The sequence below is a fragment of the Macrotis lagotis genome, chromosome 1 (genome assembly GCF_037893015.1).
Source record: "Macrotis lagotis isolate mMagLag1 chromosome 1, bilby.v1.9.chrom.fasta, whole genome shotgun sequence".
NCBI classification, from domain to species: domain Eukaryota; kingdom Metazoa; phylum Chordata; class Mammalia; order Peramelemorphia; family Peramelidae; genus Macrotis; species Macrotis lagotis.
In genome coordinates this window covers 235,804,500-235,812,721 of record NC_133658.1, presented here as the reverse complement: position 1 = coordinate 235,812,721, position 8,222 = coordinate 235,804,500, and positions in this window count along the sequence as shown.

Below are 8,222 nucleotides of genomic sequence, written 5' to 3'. Positions count from 1 at the left end.
AGGAGCAATAGAGTAACTTAGTTACTCCATTCATTCCTTAGGAAAATCATTTTTGCAATTGCATGACACAGCTTGTCAAAAAGAGACCAGACAAGCAAAGCAATTAGGAGCTTATTGGATTTATCCAAGTAACAATGACAGCCAGAGCTGGAGTATTGACCATTTGAATACAGGGAATGGCCCAGCTAGGTAGTGTTTGTAGAGATAGAATTAATAGGATTTGATAGCTTATTAGTTATTAGAAGCCTGGCTGATTTGAAAGATGGTACTGCCCAATAGAAATATGGAGATTTGGAGGAAAGGCATATATTGGTAGGAATGTTGATACTCAGCAGGTATTTGAAGGTATCCTCAACATTCTCTCACCCTTCATACTTAATTAGTTGTCAAAGATTGGGTTTCTACTTCTCTAGAATTGGAATCTTCTCGGCTGCCACCCTTAGTTCAGGTCTTTATCAATTTTGCTATTGTAGTAGCCTCCTGATTGGTTTCTTCCCTACTCTAGTCCCTCCTAAAACGCAGCTACCAAAGTGATATTGCTTATGCATTGATCTTTCCATTCTATTTGTCTCTAGGATCAAGTAAATTTAGCTTTCAAGACCCTTCACTGCCTGTAAGGGAGTTGGACTAGACACTTCCAGCCTTAAATCCAGAATCCTAGCTTTCTAGCTTCATTAGCTATCACTCCCCTCCCTTCTGCCCTCTAGGCAAACTAGCCACCTTCCTGTTCTTACCACACAGTTGTCCATTTTCTGTTTCTGCCTTTTGCTCTGGCCAACCCCCGTATGTCTGGAATACTACTACTCCCTCCTCATCTCTACATCATTGACTCCTCTCTTCTTTTAAGAGAGTTCAAGCACTACCTTTTATAGAAGTCTTTTCTGATTTCCTGTAACCCCTCCCCCCACCAATTCCTTTTCCTAAATGAATGTCTTAGAGTGTCTTATATCATCACCCTGCACTAATGTTGGTAGGATAGCAAGCAGTGAATAATGACCTGATCTTTTCACCTTTAATCATCAGGTTACCTACCTTTGGCAATGTTCTCTCCAGTTTTCTGCTTCCACATCTACTGTGGGCTTTCCAGTATTTTAATTGGAGGTTAGACAAATGGAATCTTGTTTCCCTATTTAGATCTATGATGCTCCTGTGTCTTTTGAGGCTTTTGATTGGTCAAGGTGAAATTGGCTTTGCAAACTTATACAGAACATATGTGTGGTAACTCCTCCCCTCCCCAACTTATTTGTCCTTTGTCTTAGTGTAGGAGACTTACAAGGTAAGACTCCTTGAAAAATTCAGAAAATACAATACTGAAGTTAAAAAGTGTATTCAAAAGTTCAGTTGAATCTGTGGTCTTGTCATTGAGGAGTTCTCTTCAGGGATGCAGATTTACAATTCATCCATGCTTGTCCCTTCTGTGGGATTCTTGTCCGTGTTCTCCCAAATTTAAACTCAAAAAGTCAACCCACCAGACCAGAAGAATTTTCTGTCTCTTGACATGGAGAGGTAATCCTTAGTTCTTATTGACTCCCTGTGTCAATTCCCTTTACTTCTGTTCTTCAGAATCCCTCACAGCCTCCTATTGCCTTCTATGTGCTAGTCATCTTTAATTCTTCAAAGGCTGCAGTGTTCTGTTTCTGGCTTTCATATGGCAATACCAGTAAAACAGTATTAAAAAGCTAAGCTTTTGCTCTCACAATTAAGCTTAGAGTTCATAAAAGAAAAGTTCTTAATACCCTATGCTCCATACAACTCCTTATGTTCCTTTATGGCATGGAGGTGACCCAGAGTTTTTGAAGGCTTGACCAGCTAAATGCAAGCTTTGGCAGATTATACCAGACCAAGTATATTTTCTGAGGATAAACCTAAGCAAATCTCAGAAGCCCCTCACCAATACTTTGGCTGCCAGATGTTAACAATTTTGGGTTATAATTCATGAAAAAAGCATTCCTATAATATTCATACATATATATATTTACATATAAATCAATATGCCAATTACATATAAATGCCAATAATAACCTAAAATGCTACTTTTTACAGCTCTCTTAAGTGTGTATGTTAGCTAATAACAAACATCTCTACTTGAAATCTCTGATTGATAATCTATTGTAGTTACTTATATGCAGTACATATCACATATATGATTAAACCCTTATACTGATTTAACATTCATACTTTTGAACTATAATTTGCATAAACTTTCTCTTTTCCCTTATAAGAGATGAGGAAGTGAAAGCATCCAGTATAGACTAAGCCCAGAAGGGTCAAATAAGTATCTTACCAGATTAAGATGTAATTGAGAAATATTTTTTTTGGTTTTTGTTTTTTGCAAGGCAATGGGGTTCAGTGACTTGCTCAAGGTCACACAGCTAGGCAGTTATTAAGTGTCTGAAGCTGGATTTGAACTCAGGTCCTGACTCCAGGGCTGGTGCTCTATCCACTGTACCATCTAGCCACCCCAATATTTATAAAAATAACTAAAAATGCCATAAAACAGAGAGAATATTAATTTAAAGCCAATATCCTGGAGGAATCATTACAAATGAATTCATGGCCTCTGTTTCTATTGGCGTCTGACTACTAGATTAAACTATCCAGTATTTAGCAAGGATAATAAATTGACAGTTTGAAGTGATGGCAAAAGTCAAACATTTTCTCTTTAAAAATGGGTTAAACTCAAGTAGACAATCAGAAATATACCACTGGATATGAAAGAGAGGAATTGATCAATGGGACAAGCTTCTGGGGTGATGAGATCAAAGATCCAAGTAGAGAAATTGAGAGCACAGTGGGTAGAGGGATTGGTCTGAAGTCGGGAAGATTAATTCTCCTGAATTCAAATCTGGTTTCAGATACTTACTAGATGTGTGACTCTGGGCAAGTCCCTGTTTGCTTCAGTTAACTTATCTGTAAAATGGAACTGGAGAAAGAAATGATAAATTACTCCAGTATCTGCCAAAAAAATCTCAAACGAGATCACAAAGAGTCAAACAAAACTGAAACAGCCTAGTAAGGACAACAACAACAAAATTAGACTTGAATAGGAGAAAGGCCATTTCATCCTCTTAATTGATAAAAAGGGGGGAAGAGTGGATGAAGATGTTGATTTTTTTTAGGAATGTTGAAAAATTTCACATTGGAACTTTTCCATTTTCAGAGTAAATAGAAGGCAAGGTTAACTATTGAGAAACAGTGTTAGTGATTTGAGAAAAGAAGGTTGAAGTAGCTGCTGTAAGATATATAGTAGGAAGTCTTATCAGTGAAGTATAAAAGGATTTCCATACATCATTACTTGAGATTACAATCTGAGGTGGATCAATCAGGGGTTCCATGAGTAGACATACAAGAAGTTTGTGGAGATGAAAAGGTTTTGGGAGGTGGAGGTAAAGAAGGGGATTAGAGGATTAAGGTGTAGCAGAACTAGAGGCCAGGGTGGGGACTGTAAATGTTGAACTATTTAATTAAAAGGTCTACTGGAATGGGAAGAAAATGAGAACTGGACAGGCAGATGATAGGGTTGGATTGAGGAGAGATTGTTATTAGAGAAGAAATGTTAAGTTAAAGATCATGGAGGTACAATTTTCGGTGATGGTAAGGTCTACCACTGGGTAATTAAGGTACGGAGGTGTAGCCCATTATAGTCTGGGGGGCTGAACAATTTTTTAAAAAATCAAATTCAGTTCAGTGAGTATTTTTAGGTACTAATTATGAAAAGCATTGTGCTAGGTGTTTGGGCATACAAACTAAGAAAAAAAAATGAGCCCCTGCTTCCAATAAACTTAAATTATGCTGTGTTGGGGGGATATTACAATATGTATAAAGTTTACATAATTTCTAGAGGGGAAAAGCAGTAAAAACTGGAGAGGCAGGGTGAGTAGATCAGGAAGTACCTCATGTAGAAGATGGTAGCCAAGTTTTGCTTTGAGGAAAGCTGGGGGTCCTAGTGATAGAGAACTGAACTGCCTCAAAAATATAAAAAGGTGGAGAATGGATTATTGTGTACAAGAAATATATAATAGTGCAGTTTTGCTAAAGCAAAGATTATTTGAAGAGAAATGATTCAAGAGTGAAAAGGTAGGTAGTCAAATTACAGAGGAGTTTAAATGACAGCTGATGGTTTTATATTTTTATTCAAGAGGCAGCAGAAAGCCACCAAAGAATTTTGAGTGCGGATTGTTAAATCTATATTTTAGTAACATCAAGCTATGTTGAGTCCCTGTTTGGAATCATGTATCCCTTTCTGGATTCCCTTTCCCCAGGCAAGCATTGGAAGGTTGGGAGACAAGGAAGACAAGTTCCCCCTTTGTGCCCCAAGGTCTCCAAGTACTCTGTTTATTGAACCAAATACCAGTGCTTAAATATCCTTCCCAGTCTCTAATCCATTCCCACTTCTGTAGCTTAGCAAAACAAGGCTCTGGTACTCAAGGACACCAGGTGAAGATAATTTACAATGCTCCAACATACAACAGTCCCTAACAAAGCTATATGGAGAATGTTTGAGAGAGAGGAAAGATGAGGCTGGGAGGCCAATTAGGAGGAGGCTATTAAAATAGTTTGGATAACAAGTAATGGGAGGAATGGAGGAAGCTGAACTTCTGTGATGTTTGTCTAGGAAGAGAGAAGGGAAATGATGCAATAAATGTTATGGGGACTTCCGGCCAAGATGGCGGAGAGAAGACAGGCACAGTTCTAAAATCTGATCTTTCCCCATCTATCATATGAAACAAACCTCTTAAAAGAAATCCAACCCACAAAACCCAAAAAGAAAAGCCAGGAGAAAGAACAGCACTGGATGAATTCCTGGGCTCAGGGAGGATCAGCCCCAATCAACCAGATTAGCAGCTGAATTGGAGATGGGAGTCTTGAGGGCCCAAGAGCTGGACCTGCTGGATCAGCGGTGGGGCTACACAGCAGGGGCTTGAGTCAACTAGGGAGCAGAGGCACTGGTATTGCTGCTGTCCCCCGGGGGGCTTGTAGACAGGGCTGGGGTTAAGAGTTCTGGTGCAGGAGAGCTACGGACACTATCCCTGGGCTCCTCTGGTCTGAGGAACTCAGAGTCCACACCTCCATTGCTGCTCAGGCCTCTTCCCTGAACAAACATTTGCAGACTAATTCTGCCTGAGGCTCAGGTGTATGAGCAGAAGAACCAGCCCAGCTGACCAATGACCTCAGGCCAGGGTAAAGAGCACCATTGATTGAAGGCAAAAGAATTCAATAGCTCCAACCCCTCCCTCAATCAAGGTCACAGACACTCCAGAGGAAGCAACCAACACCTCCTACTGGCCAGCCAGAGAAATTGTACTCTGTGAGTAAAGCCACCAGTGATCCCAAGCCCCTGTGAATCAGCCCCTCCCCAACTCAAGGTCTTAGCAAAATGAAGAAGGGTCAGCAGAAAGGTGGATCCATAGAATAATTCTTGGAAGGGAAAGACCCTAACTCAGAATGACCTAAAACCTCTGAGGAGAATAGGATCTCGTCTTCAGCACAGAAAGACTTGCTTGAAGAAATAAGGAAGGAGCTTAAAAATCAACTGGAAAATGTGGGAGAGACAATTAATACTTTGCAACAAGAAAACAAATCCTTAGAAAGTACAATTGGACAAATACAAAAGGAGAATAAATCTCTCAGATCCTCAATTGGACAAATACAAAATGAGAATAATTCTCTCAGATCCTCCATTGGGCAAATGCAAAAAGAAAATAATTCTCTCAAAACCTCAATTGGTCAAATGGAAAGCTCTTTCAAAAGTAGAATTGACCAACTGGAAAAGGAGTTGCAAAAGGTTAATGAAGAAAACTCCCCACAAAAAAGAATAGAGTCTACAGAAACTGACTCCATGAGACAGCAAGAGTTGGTTAAAACAAAATCAAAAAATAGAAAAAAATAGAAGAAAATGTAAAATACCTCATCAACAAAACCACTGACCTCGAGAATAGATTGAGGAGGGGCAACCTGAGAATTATAGGACTTCCTGAAAACATTGAAGAGAAAAAAAGCCTGGACTTAATATTACAGGATCTAGTGATGGAAAACTGCCCTGATATCATGTAATCAGAGGGCAAAGTAGTTATTGAAAGAATACATTGATCAGCTCCAGAAAAAGATCCTAAAATGAAAACACCAAGGAATGTTGTAGCCAAATTCCAGAACCATCAGATAAAAGAGAAAATCTTGCAAGCATCCAGAAAGAAACAATTTAAATATCAAAGAGCCACGGTAAGGATCACACTGGACCTGACTGCATCAACATTAAGGGATCAAAGGGCCTGGAATGACATATTTTGAAGAGCAAGGGAGCTTGGAATGCAGCCAAGAATCTACTTTCCCGAAAAGCTGAGCCTTCAAGATGAACATTTAATGTAATGGAAGAATTTCAACAATTCCTGATGAAAAGACCAGAGCTAAATAGAAAATTTGGACATCAAACAGAAGGTTCAAGAGACACATGAAAAAGTTAAAAAAAAAAAAGGTGGGGCGGTAAAAGGAAAAAAAACTGCTATACAGTAAGTTGAAACTGGCTATATCTCAGCATGGGGGAAAAGATTCTCATAAATCCTGAGAATTGTTAACTCTAACAGAGAGAATATACCTAGCCCTAAATGATGGACATTCATGATCTATCCATGAGACGGCTATCTAAAGAGATGTAACTGGCTTTAACCCCACTTGGGAGAAAGACACTAATAACTCTCAAGAATTTTAACTCTATTAGATAGAATATACTGACCTAGAAGTGACAGACTCAGAATTTTCTATGACTCAGATGGGATGATCTAAAAAACACTACCTCCTTAAAAAGGGGGAGAGGAGGGAGATGGAAGGACGGAGGGGATTGAATGGGGTAAATCTCATTACACTAAGAAGTACAAAAAACCTATGGTAATAGAGGGGGAGAAGGGAGCAGAGGAGAAACACCTGAATCTTCTCATTAGACTTGGCTTAAAGTCAACCTACACATACTCAGTTAACTTATAAAACATCTAACCTTTCAAGTATTAAAAGGGGAGGGGGGACGGAGAAAAGGAAGGGAAGGAGTGGGGGGAGGGAAAAATAACAAAAGGAAAGGAAGGGAAAAGGGAAAGGGGAAAGAAAAGGGAGGGGGTGATATAGGAGGGCAAACATTCTGAAGGGGGTGGTATTCAGAAACAAAATACTAGGGAATATGGATAAGGGGGTAAAGGGGGAAAATACAAACAGAGGGAAGATAGCTCGGAGGGCAATAAAGAATTAGTAATCATAACTTTGAATGTGAATGAGATGAACTCTCACTTAAAATGTAGGCAAATAGCAGAGTGGATTAAAAACCAGAATCCTACAATATGCTGCTTACAAGAAACTCATTTGAAGCAGTGAGATACATATAAAGTTAAAAGGTTGGAGCAAAATATATTTTGCTTCAGCTGAAGTAAAAAAAAGCAGAGGTAGCAATCCTTATCTCAGACAAAGCAGCAGCAAAAATAGATAGGGTTAAAAAAAATAAGGAAGGAAATTTTATCCTAAAAGGTACCATAGACAATAAAGTTATTTCAATACTGAATATATATGCACCCAATGGGACAGCACCCAAATTCTTAAATTCTTAGAGGAGAAGCTGAAAGAACTACAGGAAGACATAGACAGCAAAACTCTACTAGTGGGAGACTGCAATCTCTTGCTCTCAGATTTAGATGAATCATAAAACAAGAAAGAAGTTAAGGTAAATAGATTGTTAGAAACAAGATATGATAAACTTATGGAGGAAATTGAATGGGAATAGAAAGGAATATACCTTTTCCTCTGCAGTACATGGAACTTATACAAAAATTGACCATGTACTAGGACATAAAAACCTAATGATCAACTGCAGAAAGGCATAAATAGTGAATACATCTTTCTCAGATCACAATGCAATAAAAGTCATATGCAATATTAGGCCAAGGAGATATAGACCCAGAACAAATTGGAAACTGAATAACCTCATTTTAAAAAATGAGTGGACCAAAAAACAAATTATGAAAAGAATTAACCATTTTATCCTAGATAATGATAATAATGAAACAACATACCAAAACCTATGGGATTCATTCAAAGTGACTCTCAGGGGATAAATTATAGCTCTAAATGCTTACATGAATAAATTGGAGAAAGAGGAAATCAATGAACTAAACATGCAACTAAAAAAAATAGAGAAAGAACAAATCACAAATCCCCAATACCAAATTAGAAATTCTAAAAATTAA